Below are 11,607 nucleotides of genomic sequence, written 5' to 3'. Positions count from 1 at the left end.
TAAAAATAAACATAAGACATGAGAAAATGTTTCCACCCATGTTTAAGCTCATTAAAAAATGAACTATTCCCCAGTAAATAACCATCGTGAATGTAGTACTTCAGCCATTAAAGCCTTCTTCATGTTCGCACCGTCACCTCCACATTTTTCATTGGCCGATCATTCACCTCCATTTGATTGTTTACCCATTTTGAGGAACAGCTACGAAGAGTGATTTCACTAGCCATCCTTGTGACACTGCCGTGATTGGAAAATTCCAAATCTTACCTGGAATCAGCTTCTACCCGTTTTATCACTCGTTCCTCAAAAGACGAGTCTCCTTTAAGCTCTTTTCAACTGACTCGTAAAATATGAAAAGATTGGCGAGTCCTTGGCCTTTCCAGCTCGTTAAAGAGACAGGAAGTGCTATTCCTCCTCTAGATTTTAATCTTTTTGGACCTGAGGGATTATTACACAAAAAGATCGAGTGCTTGTTTTATTCGGCACGTTAAAAGTATAAAAAATTCATCCCTTCTGTATTGTTTTATACTTTTTCAGACGTAAGGGATTAGATGATGAAAAAGGAATTCTGGAGTTTCCTTTACGTTCCTTTTCAGACTCTCTAAAATTGAAAAGGACCGAGTTATCTTTGTCGTTAAACTCTTTAAAAAGATTAATAGCGACAAACTTGTCTATAGACGAGAACGAGTTTCACTATCGCTAGGCTCGTTAAAACATAGCGATGGGTTTGCCTGAAGGGAAAATTATAGAACAAGCATATGTTATCCTCCTCAAGCTTGACAAAAATAAAGAGGTACTGGTCAGCAATGACTGGGGAAAAATTGGGAAGAAAACTCAAAGAAACTTTGTTGGTAGCAAGTCGCTCTTGAACATGACACTTCCACTTCGTGTCCGAGTCGGGTTGGGTTGTTTCATTCACCGGTCACATCACCATGGTCACGCAATACCATCCACATTTGGGGTTAATGCTACCAATCCATCACAGTAGTGTCGCTGATATGTTCAAGAGAAGTCATTCAGAGAATTCACCTGTGTCTCACCCACTACCATACATTATACTCCATTCTTTCATGACCGCCACCCTGAACCTTATATCACCAGATCGTTTTCACCTCCATTAAAATAATTTGCTCCGTTCCGTGTCATTGATGTGGGATTCATTAAGGCCCTCCTGTGACGGATCAGTTCTTGTCGAAATCAGCTCATTATCCAAGAAGTTGATCTAGGAACACCCCATTCAGTACTTTGAAGCTTGCATGCCTCAATGACAAGTTTCTCACTTCCGACGACAGGTTTACATCAATGGCCTTCGACCGAAATATTTTGCGTGGTGTTCGATGCCAAGTCCTTTATTCACACCACGTGAATTGTATGCAATACCTTGAGGGTCATTATCATTATCGGTGATTCCTCTCACGCTTGTTAACAGTTTACATCATTGACTGGTAATCAAGCGATGTCTTTCCATGTTCGACTTCAGAACATTTCTCACATGGATCGACTTGTACTTCGAGTGAAGATCGGACGAGATTGAAGACCCCGGATCTAGTTTCATCCATCCGGGCTGCGATATATATTCAGGAAAATAAAGACATTAAATGTACATCATTGCTGCACAGATAATCATCCTCAAAAGGATGATGGCTCTACCAGAATCATCAGTATACACTCAGATGATTGTCTGTCCTATGTACATGAAAATGAATTTATAAAGCTAAGCATGGGAATTCCTGCCTCATCTAGATCATGAAAATAGTATGAAGATAATGTAATTAATTTTATCTTATTATAGGTCTCCTCCCAGCATTGAAAGAACTTCGGATCCTCATAATAAAGCATTTCACCCGACACCAAAAGGTTAACGGCCTCATACTTTAGGGGGCAACTATTATAGACATTTTTGTACCCTACAACTCCAAACATGAAATGTCCATAAACCAAGGGCTCCTAAGTCCCTTAAAGTGTTGTTCTAACCCCTAAAGGAACAAGGTCAACAGATTATAGCTCCTCCCAGAAGTTCTCCACCAAAAACTGCTCAGAATGGGTCAAAACAGGATCATTTCAGCTGCTCCACTGGCTAGGTGCGTTGCATTGCACCTAAATACACTGTGAGGGTGCGTTGCATTTCAAAAATCCCTTCTGTGGGGTGTGATGGGCAAGAAATGAAAAATGGCAGTGTCATTCCGCGAGGTCGAGAGACAATGGAAGCTTCCAGAATCTTCTCCTGTGACACTTGCCTCACTGAATTCGACCAAGGATGAGTAAGAGGCCTTTAGTCTCCAAGTGGAAGCAAGAACTGACAGAGAGAAGACACTAATCAAATCACATGTTGACTCATCCTCCTTACAGATATCTATATATGGATCCCTCATCCTAGAGATTCGTGGGCTGGAATTTTGCATATTGTAAGGAATTGTTGTTGGTTTTTTGAGACAAGCATCAGATTTTTGGGTGATCTATGCTTTGTTTGAGGTGAAGAGGGGCTTCTTTGCTGGGAGGTTGATGCTGGGTCAGGAACCACTGGTTGTAACTCCTCCTGGACCTTTTCTTGTTTATCAATAAAAACTATTTGAGTTTTCCTCCATGCTTTTGTATCATTGATGCTTGTTACATTTTGTATGGTTAACTTAAATCTGATCCTAAGTTGTTTATGAATATAGATCCATGTCTTTGTATAGTGCTCTTCTTCTGTGATCTTACAGGTACTTTGTGAAGCTGGGCAAGCAAGGGAGCAAGTAGCTGGAGACTATCAAAGAAGAGAGGGATTGGATCAAAGGATTAGCGCAAGACACAGGTTGGTTCTTTCTATTCCTCTCTATCTATAATTCATAAAGGAAATACAAAAGTAGTTTTTCTCTGTTTGTTTCTAAGGCAGCTGTCACACCTTAGTGGGATAGAGCAGTTCTAAATAGAAACTTTTCCCGGTAACAGGGGGGGGGGAGGGTGAATCGGTATTATCAAATCAATAACTTTTTCATTTCATACTTATATTCATATACGCTACTTCAATGAAGGTAACTCGTGTGTACACACAACTGTCTTTAAAGCAACAAACATATATCTAGCAAACTTATGATTCAATTAATTCATCATATGTTGATCTTTAATCAGTGCATCAGTATTTCATTAATAGTAACCATGTGTAGTAATAACAAAATAAACAATCAAACATAAGCAACACACATGAACACCAAGATTTAAGGTGGAAACCCAATGTGGGACAAAAACCACCTGCTGTTGTCTTCTTTTAATATAAGAAAAACCAGTTTACAATATTGTACTGGTGTAGACTCATATCAGTACACATTGTACTCGTGCAAACTCATATCAGCACACAAGCACCCACCTACAGAAGGATACAACCTTCTCTCGTTCTCTAGCTTCTATTGGAAGGGAGCTACAACTGCCTAGCTCTTGTACTAGCCGATCCATTTACTAGTGCGTAAGCACCAACCTACAGAAGGCTCCAACCTTCACTCGTTTTGTAGCTGTTACTGGAAGGGAGCTCCAACCCCCTAGCTCTTGTACTGACCGATATGTTTACTAGTATGTAGGTACCGACCTACAGAAGGCTACGACCTTCTCTCTTCCTCAAGGGACCACGTTTCATAAATTTTCATACTGGATGCTACTGGTACATAACAATACACATGAACGCCCCGTTTCATCCAATTTTCATGCTAGACCCATCAACAACATTGAAAATCAAAATCAATCGCCACTGCAATACAACCAATCACTGTAAACCCATCATCACTGAGGTAAATCACAATTAATCAATCTGAACATTCAGAACAATGTCACTAGAACACAAAGTAGAACCAATAACTCTGCATCAAAAACTAGAACCAAATGCAACTTCAAATTTCATATTTCATAATGTATACGCTACTTTGATGTGCCAAACCAGTGTGTATACGTGCTTTTATCAAAGTGAACTAGCGTACAGATATGAAAATACTAACTTAAAACTTCACAACTATTCCAGACTATTTTCATACCCAGATCATAACACTTACAGAATAAAACATGCTTTAGTATTCAGATCTAGCTCAGTCAACATCAGATCATGCAATGATAAGTCATTTTAGTTCTTATGATCTTGATCTGACATTGTATCCAAGGTGCACACAATATTTCAGATCATCTCATAACCATAGTCCCTGCAGCATAACATATACTTTAGATATAAGTATTCCTTAGAAACCCATTCACTTGCACATCTTAGCCTAATGATCTTCTCTGACTTATATAGTTTTAGGCCTTTCTCAATACCTCAGACCAAAACCACTTAGGACCAATACCTTGGAACAAATACCTCAGACCAATACCTCGAACCAATAACTTTAACCAAAAACTTGATTTTCCATCCCATACACGCTTTTCCCTCTATGAAAGTGTGTGGATACATATACATTCCTTTTGTTCTGTTAACCCACGTGTATATGCTACTTGGACAAAATGAACCACCATATACCTCTCTTTCTTCAATCTCTGGAGTTAGATCTATAATCCTTTGCTGTTAACTTGCTTCATTATGAAATGTCATTTATGTTAGTTTCCATCAAGGACAAAACTTGTATCATAATGCAAACAATAAGTTCTACAAGGACAAGCCCAAAAACATATTTGTGCAAAGAAAAATAATTGTTTCTTGAGACCATTAGCTTTCCTTCTTCTCCTTATTCAGGATGGGTTCTTGATTTTTTTTTTAGTTTGGCAAGGTACTCCACATCCTTATGAGCCTTCTGCTACCTTGTTAAACCATTTGGACACCTCTGAAACCTTCAAAACGTCTTTAGATGAGAACTAGGACATCCTATAGTAGTTCCTATCAAAACTGCAGGAAGAAATGCCTTCAACTTGACTCCCCTTCCTTTCTCCCATTTTTAGGCCTTGGACAAAATCTAGAAAGAGATTCAGAGACCTTTTGGAAAACCTCTTTTCATCACTACAGTTTGAGTTCTATTTTGATGGTGAATGCTTTATTTCTTTTTGTTGTCTTCTTCTTCTCTTTTGTGGCCTAGGTGATTTTCTAATGGCCTTGGAGTTCTCTGTTTTGATTAGTTCTCTCATAGGCACTGCCTTTTTTATGTTTTTATCACAATTTTTTCCTTTCTTCCTTCTTGTAGCATCATTCTGCCTTCCTATAGTAGTCATTCCTTCTTCCTTCAGAGTCTCCTAACTGTATGAGAGTGTTGAGAAATGATGTAGGTTTGTGAAATGGACAGGATGCTCTGTTTTTTTTTTTTCAAGAAAATTTTAGGGTGAGATAGGGTTTGTTATTGAAATTATGAAATGGGATGGATGAATGATGGATAGATAGTGAATATGAAGTGGATGGAGGGCTTGGAGTGCTGTGGTGGCTTGGCCTTTGCAAAAAATTCTTCTTTTAACTGCTGACCTCATTCCTTAAAATCATCACCATTCATAATTTGACTTTTCAACATTGCATGAGTGAAGGAGTGAGCTGCAATTAACTAGTTGAAGGGGATTGAGACTGCTGACCCATCCTTAGCTTATAAAACCTCATCTCTCATGCATTGACAACAAATTTCTAACTATAATATGCTTAAGAGAAGAGGTTAAGAATATTGCATACATGTACCTACCTAATGCCTGTTGGAGTGACATGCATGCTATTGCTAAGTTCACGTTATTGTTCTTCTCATGACTTTGATACATATTCTTAATTGCCTTTTTATTTTTTGTTGATCTTATTTTGCTGATGGCTTTTCTTCTTGTTGGTATGCAGGTGATGGCTTCCTCTCTTGCTGTTGAGCTCTGGAGAAGTTTCATTGTGCTTGTAGTTATGCTTCTCCTCTTTCAATCATGGTGCTGAAGTTTATGCCTAGAGCCTACTATTACTTCAAAATGGGCTGCTATAGCTGCTCTTTTTTTTTTTTTTGAATGTTTATGTCCTTTCCCTGTTGGAGGGTAAATATGTATTAGAATGAGTGGAAGGTGTGGTCATAGAGTGACATGGTCATGATTGGTTTTGGCTGAGATGTGGTGAAGTTGATGTCCTTTTCTTTCTATCCCAAAACAGGCCTGCGTCATAATTTTTCCATCAGACTGCCTTTCCTGTAGATTTTTAGATCTTCCTGTAGTACTACAGGAAACTCCTATAGTAATTCAGGACAACCTCTTGTAGCTGACTTGTTTTGTCCATATCTACCAAAAAGTACGATGGATTGACCTAAAACTTTCTAAGCAAGTTACCATCATCATTATGCACCTCCCATAAAACAAATTTGGGTAATGGATGCAAGGATGTTGAGAAAAACTAAAAATGGATGAAGGTGATGGAGGTCGATTTCTTGGAAACCGTGCACCTGAATTTTCAGAAATTTCTTGGGCATGTTACCATAATCCATATGCATCTCCCCATGAAACAACTTTTTAAATGGATGCATGGATATTGATAAAATGCAAACTGGTTGTAGGTGATGGAGGTCGATTTCTCAAAAAATGTGCACTGGAATTTTGTTGAAATTTCTTGATCATTTTACCATAATCCATATATATCTCCCCCTGAAACATCTTGGCAAATGGATGCATTGTTTTCAAGTTATGGAAAAAACAAATTTCTGCTCTATGTATTTTTGTTTCCTATAGTAAAATAGAGCCTTTGTGTAGTATTTTCAGACATCAAGGAAAATGAGTGGTAAAATCTTGGGAATGATGATTGGATGGTGGAAATATATGAGGGTGATGGATTGAAATGGCCTTGGCTTTGTTGGAGCATTTCAGAAAAGGAGGAGAAAGTCAAAATTTGACTTTTTTTACTAGGTTCGACCTATTTTTTTCTTTCTTTGGTGGCAACTTGTTTTTGTTCCTTGTAGATGTTGGAGCACCTACATTCATCAAATAGACACATGGAGCAAGGTTTTTTTTTTTTTAGGCCTACTAGCCACCTCAAGGAGGTTTTCAATTAGTAGGTCTACCAAGGCACCTCAAAGGAGGTTTTCACCTAGGATCTTTTATTTTTCTTTGTTTTTCTCTTTTTTACAACCCATTGACTGCCTCATGGAGGTTTTCAATCAATGAGCCAGTCTCAGCCGCCTCAAAGGAGGTTTTAACCTGAGATTTTACTTCTTTCTCTTATTTTTCATTTTTTCTTCTACCCTACTCTACTTGAAAAGAATCACTTTCAAGTATAAGAATACTTCCAATGGAGCCATGTGCACATCAAGATGACAAACAAACTGATGTGTAGGCTTGCAATATATGATTTGACATGTACCTCGATTTCAGAGACCAAATTATTTGACTTTGATGATATCAAACACAATTGAAAAAGAGAGTGTTGCTGCAACTTAGTGACTATCTGGAACCAATTCTCAATATAACTTTCATGCTCTTGGTTTGATTTATTATCTGGATCATTCTTCATGTCTTCTTCTACCATGACCTTCAAATCTTCCTCTTTTTGTTGATTGTTATCTTGAATACATGGAGGATTTGATGGTAACCATGAGGGAGTTTTCTCAATCTTTGTTTTCGATGTCTTCTCTTCATCAAGTGCAAGCCATGATTCTTTGATCTTCTCTTTTGAATCTTCTTTTTTTTCATGTTGTCCTTCAATGGCATCAAGAGAATCACCTTTCTGTAATGTTTTTTCCGAGCCGAGATGAATACCATTGAGATCAAGAGGATATATTTGGAAGTGTTTCACCTCAACATTGTAAGTGGGTTGAGCTACTTCATCGTGTGGGTTTGGAAATGGTGGTACATGTAGTTGAGTGGGAGTGTGTATTTGAGATGGATGTGGTTGGGGTTGTGGTTATGGTGGAGGTGAATGGTAGGGATAACATGGAGTTGGGTGTGGATGATATTGAGGAAAATATTGAGGATATTGTGGATGTCTCCCATAATTTCCTTTCCAACCTTGTTTCCAAGATTGGTTTTAGGGTTGAGATGGCCAATGGGGAAAAATAAAGGGTGTGCTCCAATTATTTTGAGATGGATGTGAATAAGCTTGAAATTATAAATTAGGATCTTGCATCATACTAGGTTGAATACACTGTCATGGTCCTCTTGGAGCTACATAACATAACTGCATTGGCAATTGACTTGGTCCGTTGTCCTCTTGGTAAATTTCCTTCAACCTTGGTAGTAATGCACAAAGTTTAACATCATGTGATTCTACATGGACAACACAAATATCAACATCTTCTTTTTCTTTATATTGCAGTCTTAACATTTATACTTGTTTGGTTAGATTGATAAGAATTTCTGTTTTAAAATCATTAAACAAATTTCCAAGTTTATCTTGACTTATCGATCTTGATGTTGATTTACCTACTCTTGCCCTTCCTCTTGATATGTGTTTGCATGTTTCACAAATTTTTTAAAGGACAATTGGTATACATCACCTCTACTCATGAGATCAAAGAGACCAATCCACTCATCCCTAATTGTTCTAAGTAAGAGGGTTTTTAGCATGTTGGATCTGATGTAGTTTTTCCCTCTTAACATTATACATGAACCTCTCTATTAGATCTTCAAGGCTCTCATATTCTCTTTGATTCATTCTAAATATTTCTTCCTTAAGATCATGATCTTTATATTTTTCTAGAAATATATTTTGCATCTCATTCTATGATCTTATTGAATTAGTCCCTAAACTCATGAACCATTTAAGAGATCTATCCTTCAATGCTGCTGGAAACAATCTTAGTTTTTGAGTTTTTAATAAGTAACCATAAGATCTACAAATAATTTAAAATTCAAAGAGAAAGGTTTCCGGATCCTCTGACCTTCGACCATGAAATTTTGGAAGAAAATATGGATGGATGTTCTTCATATGCACACTACCATTAGTATCTTGAATGGGAAATCCGAGAGGATGTTCTTCATTGTCATCATCTCCATCCATTTCTTCTACATTCTTTGCCATTTTCCTCTTCTACCTGCAAAATTGAATGGTAATGTGGCTCTTATTGCACCACGTGATCAAATGGGGGGGGGGGTGTGTGCGTTGGTGTTGGAGATTTTTTTGCTTTTATGATTGAATGAAAACACTAATGCAATGCACTTTTCTACTTTTGAAATGAAATATGCCTAATGAAGATATTTTTTTTGTTTTTGCAAATAGTAAAAAAAAATGAATCAACTAGGGAAGAAAACAATGCATACTTTGACACCTCCCCAAAAATGGTGCCAAAAAGTGATGAGCCTCGGTATTGCAATAAGAATGTTGTAACTCCCAAGGATACCGACTTTAATTATCAACCTAGGGTTTGTACAAACTTAAGAGGTATCGACACTATATGTGTAGCATACAATGTGTCCTTCCTTTGCTGTCATGAGAGAAAATAAATGCTGCCTATTTGTAGGAATGAAAGACTGAATTTAAAAATGCTTGTAAAGTAACATGAAATCCTCTATCTACTTATTAACACACTTTGCTTGCAAAAGAACCCTATTTTAACCCTATTTGTCACATGTGATGTTTTAACTAATCTAAGCATGAAATCTGATCTAGAGAGTACTAACTGCTGTGTGCATGTGTAAATATAAAAGAACTCATTTTTTTAATCTTTTTGTTTTATGAATGAAAATGCTAATCTTTACTTGTTCTTTGGCAGGGGAGACAGGTATGGACGAAGAGGGTTAAATTGGTCTTGATGGCATGGAGGTCAAGGAGAGGCCTAATCCCAACTTTAATGATGCTTTTTTCTCAATTCGGGCTTTGAACAGGTCGCTACAGGATTTCCTACAGGGTGTGCTAGTTTTCCTACAGGATCCTCTAGTTCTCCTACAGGATCCCCTGTTTTACTACATGATGTTACAAATTTACTATACGAAATTATAATTCATCGAATGAAAAATAAAATCAAATCCAAATTGGATGGGACAATTTTTTTTATTGACTATAATGTCTTAGGTCCCCATTCCAAATGTAATCACTCAAAAATACCTCTCTTAACCCATGCTAAAAAATAGCAGAAAATTACAAGTTGAAAATATAGAAATTCGAGAACTAGTGAGCTAGTAAATCTATAAAATGCCTAACCTAATCAAGTGAAAATGAAATGGGGTCATTTTTTTATGAACTAGAATTTTTTTTTGATCTAATGCAAGTGGAACCAACTCGATTGAAGCTCGTTAGCATGCTCTAAAAAATAACAGAAATTTATTGTTCTTTGCCACAAAGGAGTTCCAGAAATCTAGATTTGGAAATAAGAAAACTAATCCAAGTAGCTCAATGATTAATATGACCTTCCAAATATTTTACAAGGATTAAATGATGCTTTTGATCTTGCAAAAGAACTTACATCAACCATTTAACCCAATCCTACAACAAGAAATCATTAATACTAAATGCAGAAATAGAAAGAAACAAAAACAAGAGATGCATGTGAATAAGAAGTGAAAAGAAGAAAAAAAAATGATACAAAAGGGCTCTGAGGCTCCTAGGATGGCCAAGCCCAAAGAAAATCAGAGACCTATGGAGGAGAACAAGATTTAGAAGCTGAACATGACACCAATCTTCATTATTTTCATCAATACAATTACATCCCTGTAAGAAAACATAATGGAGCTGCAGAAATACGAGTTCTCTCCACAATAACACTAATTAAAATCTATCCCTAGAGGCAAATTCGACTTGATAATTATAAAAAATTATTAGGAAGCATTCCCCATGAAAGGAGGAAGCTTTCCCCATCAAAATCTCTTGATTAGTGGATCTAGTTCCCAATACCAGGAATCTGCATTAAATGGCAAGGAACACATTCCTAGATTTTCTCAATCATTGGAGTTCCAAAATCTATGCCATAATTCCATAATATGTTGTTGATTTATTATTTAATATTGATCCTCCTATAGTAGGGAGCAAGTCCCTAAATTATCTACTCCTCCAAATCTTCATAATCTGCCTAATATTCTCATAATATTCCACAAAAATAAATAATATTAGGCACAAATATGCAATTATTCATAAACCTTCCCAATGAATATATTAAAGTTAAAAATACATTATCTAATGCAAAAAGAGAGGTTTAATGTGCTAAAGGATGGTCATAGGCCTTAATTTATGTTTAATTTAGAGGCATGAGCCTTAATTTATGTCTAATTTAGAGGCCCATTAATTTGTAAGTCCATCCTTCAGATGAATCCCTCAGAGTATATTTAAAAAACCCTAAGAAAGAGTGGTTCGATCCCATCATGTTCGATGAGACCATCATTGTTTGATGTTTTAAGGAGTCCAACGAAGGTAAAACTCAGCTTCTTTTTCATGTTTAGAGAGTTTGAAAAAGAGGAAAAAAAGAAAACTCGAGATCTCCATTTTCATATGTAGTCCCTTAGGTCCGAAAAGGTAGAAAACAATACCCAAGACAACATCTTAGCCATGTTCGACTAACGTATTCATTTTTTGTAGTTAGTATATCTTAGTCCAGAAAAGGGGTAAACTTATATTGAGTAGACATCTTTTCATTTACTTTTACGAGTTCGAAAAGATAAGTGCTTAGAAATATTTTCATGTTTTGGGAGTTTGAAAAGAGCTAAAATAGGACTCCTCTTAGAGGAACAAGTGGTATAAAGGGTAGAAATTGGTTTCGGTCATGATGGAACTTCTCAAAACACACCAAGGCCAAG

The sequence above is a fragment of the Pinus tabuliformis genome, chromosome 9 (genome assembly GCF_031772625.1).
Source record: "Pinus tabuliformis cultivar Carrire ecotype Pingquan chromosome 9, CPIR1, whole genome shotgun sequence".
Taxonomy (NCBI): domain Eukaryota; kingdom Viridiplantae; phylum Streptophyta; class Pinopsida; order Pinales; family Pinaceae; genus Pinus; species Pinus tabuliformis.
The sequence above is the reverse complement of the archived record's forward strand: the minus strand, read 5'-3'. Positions refer to the sequence as shown.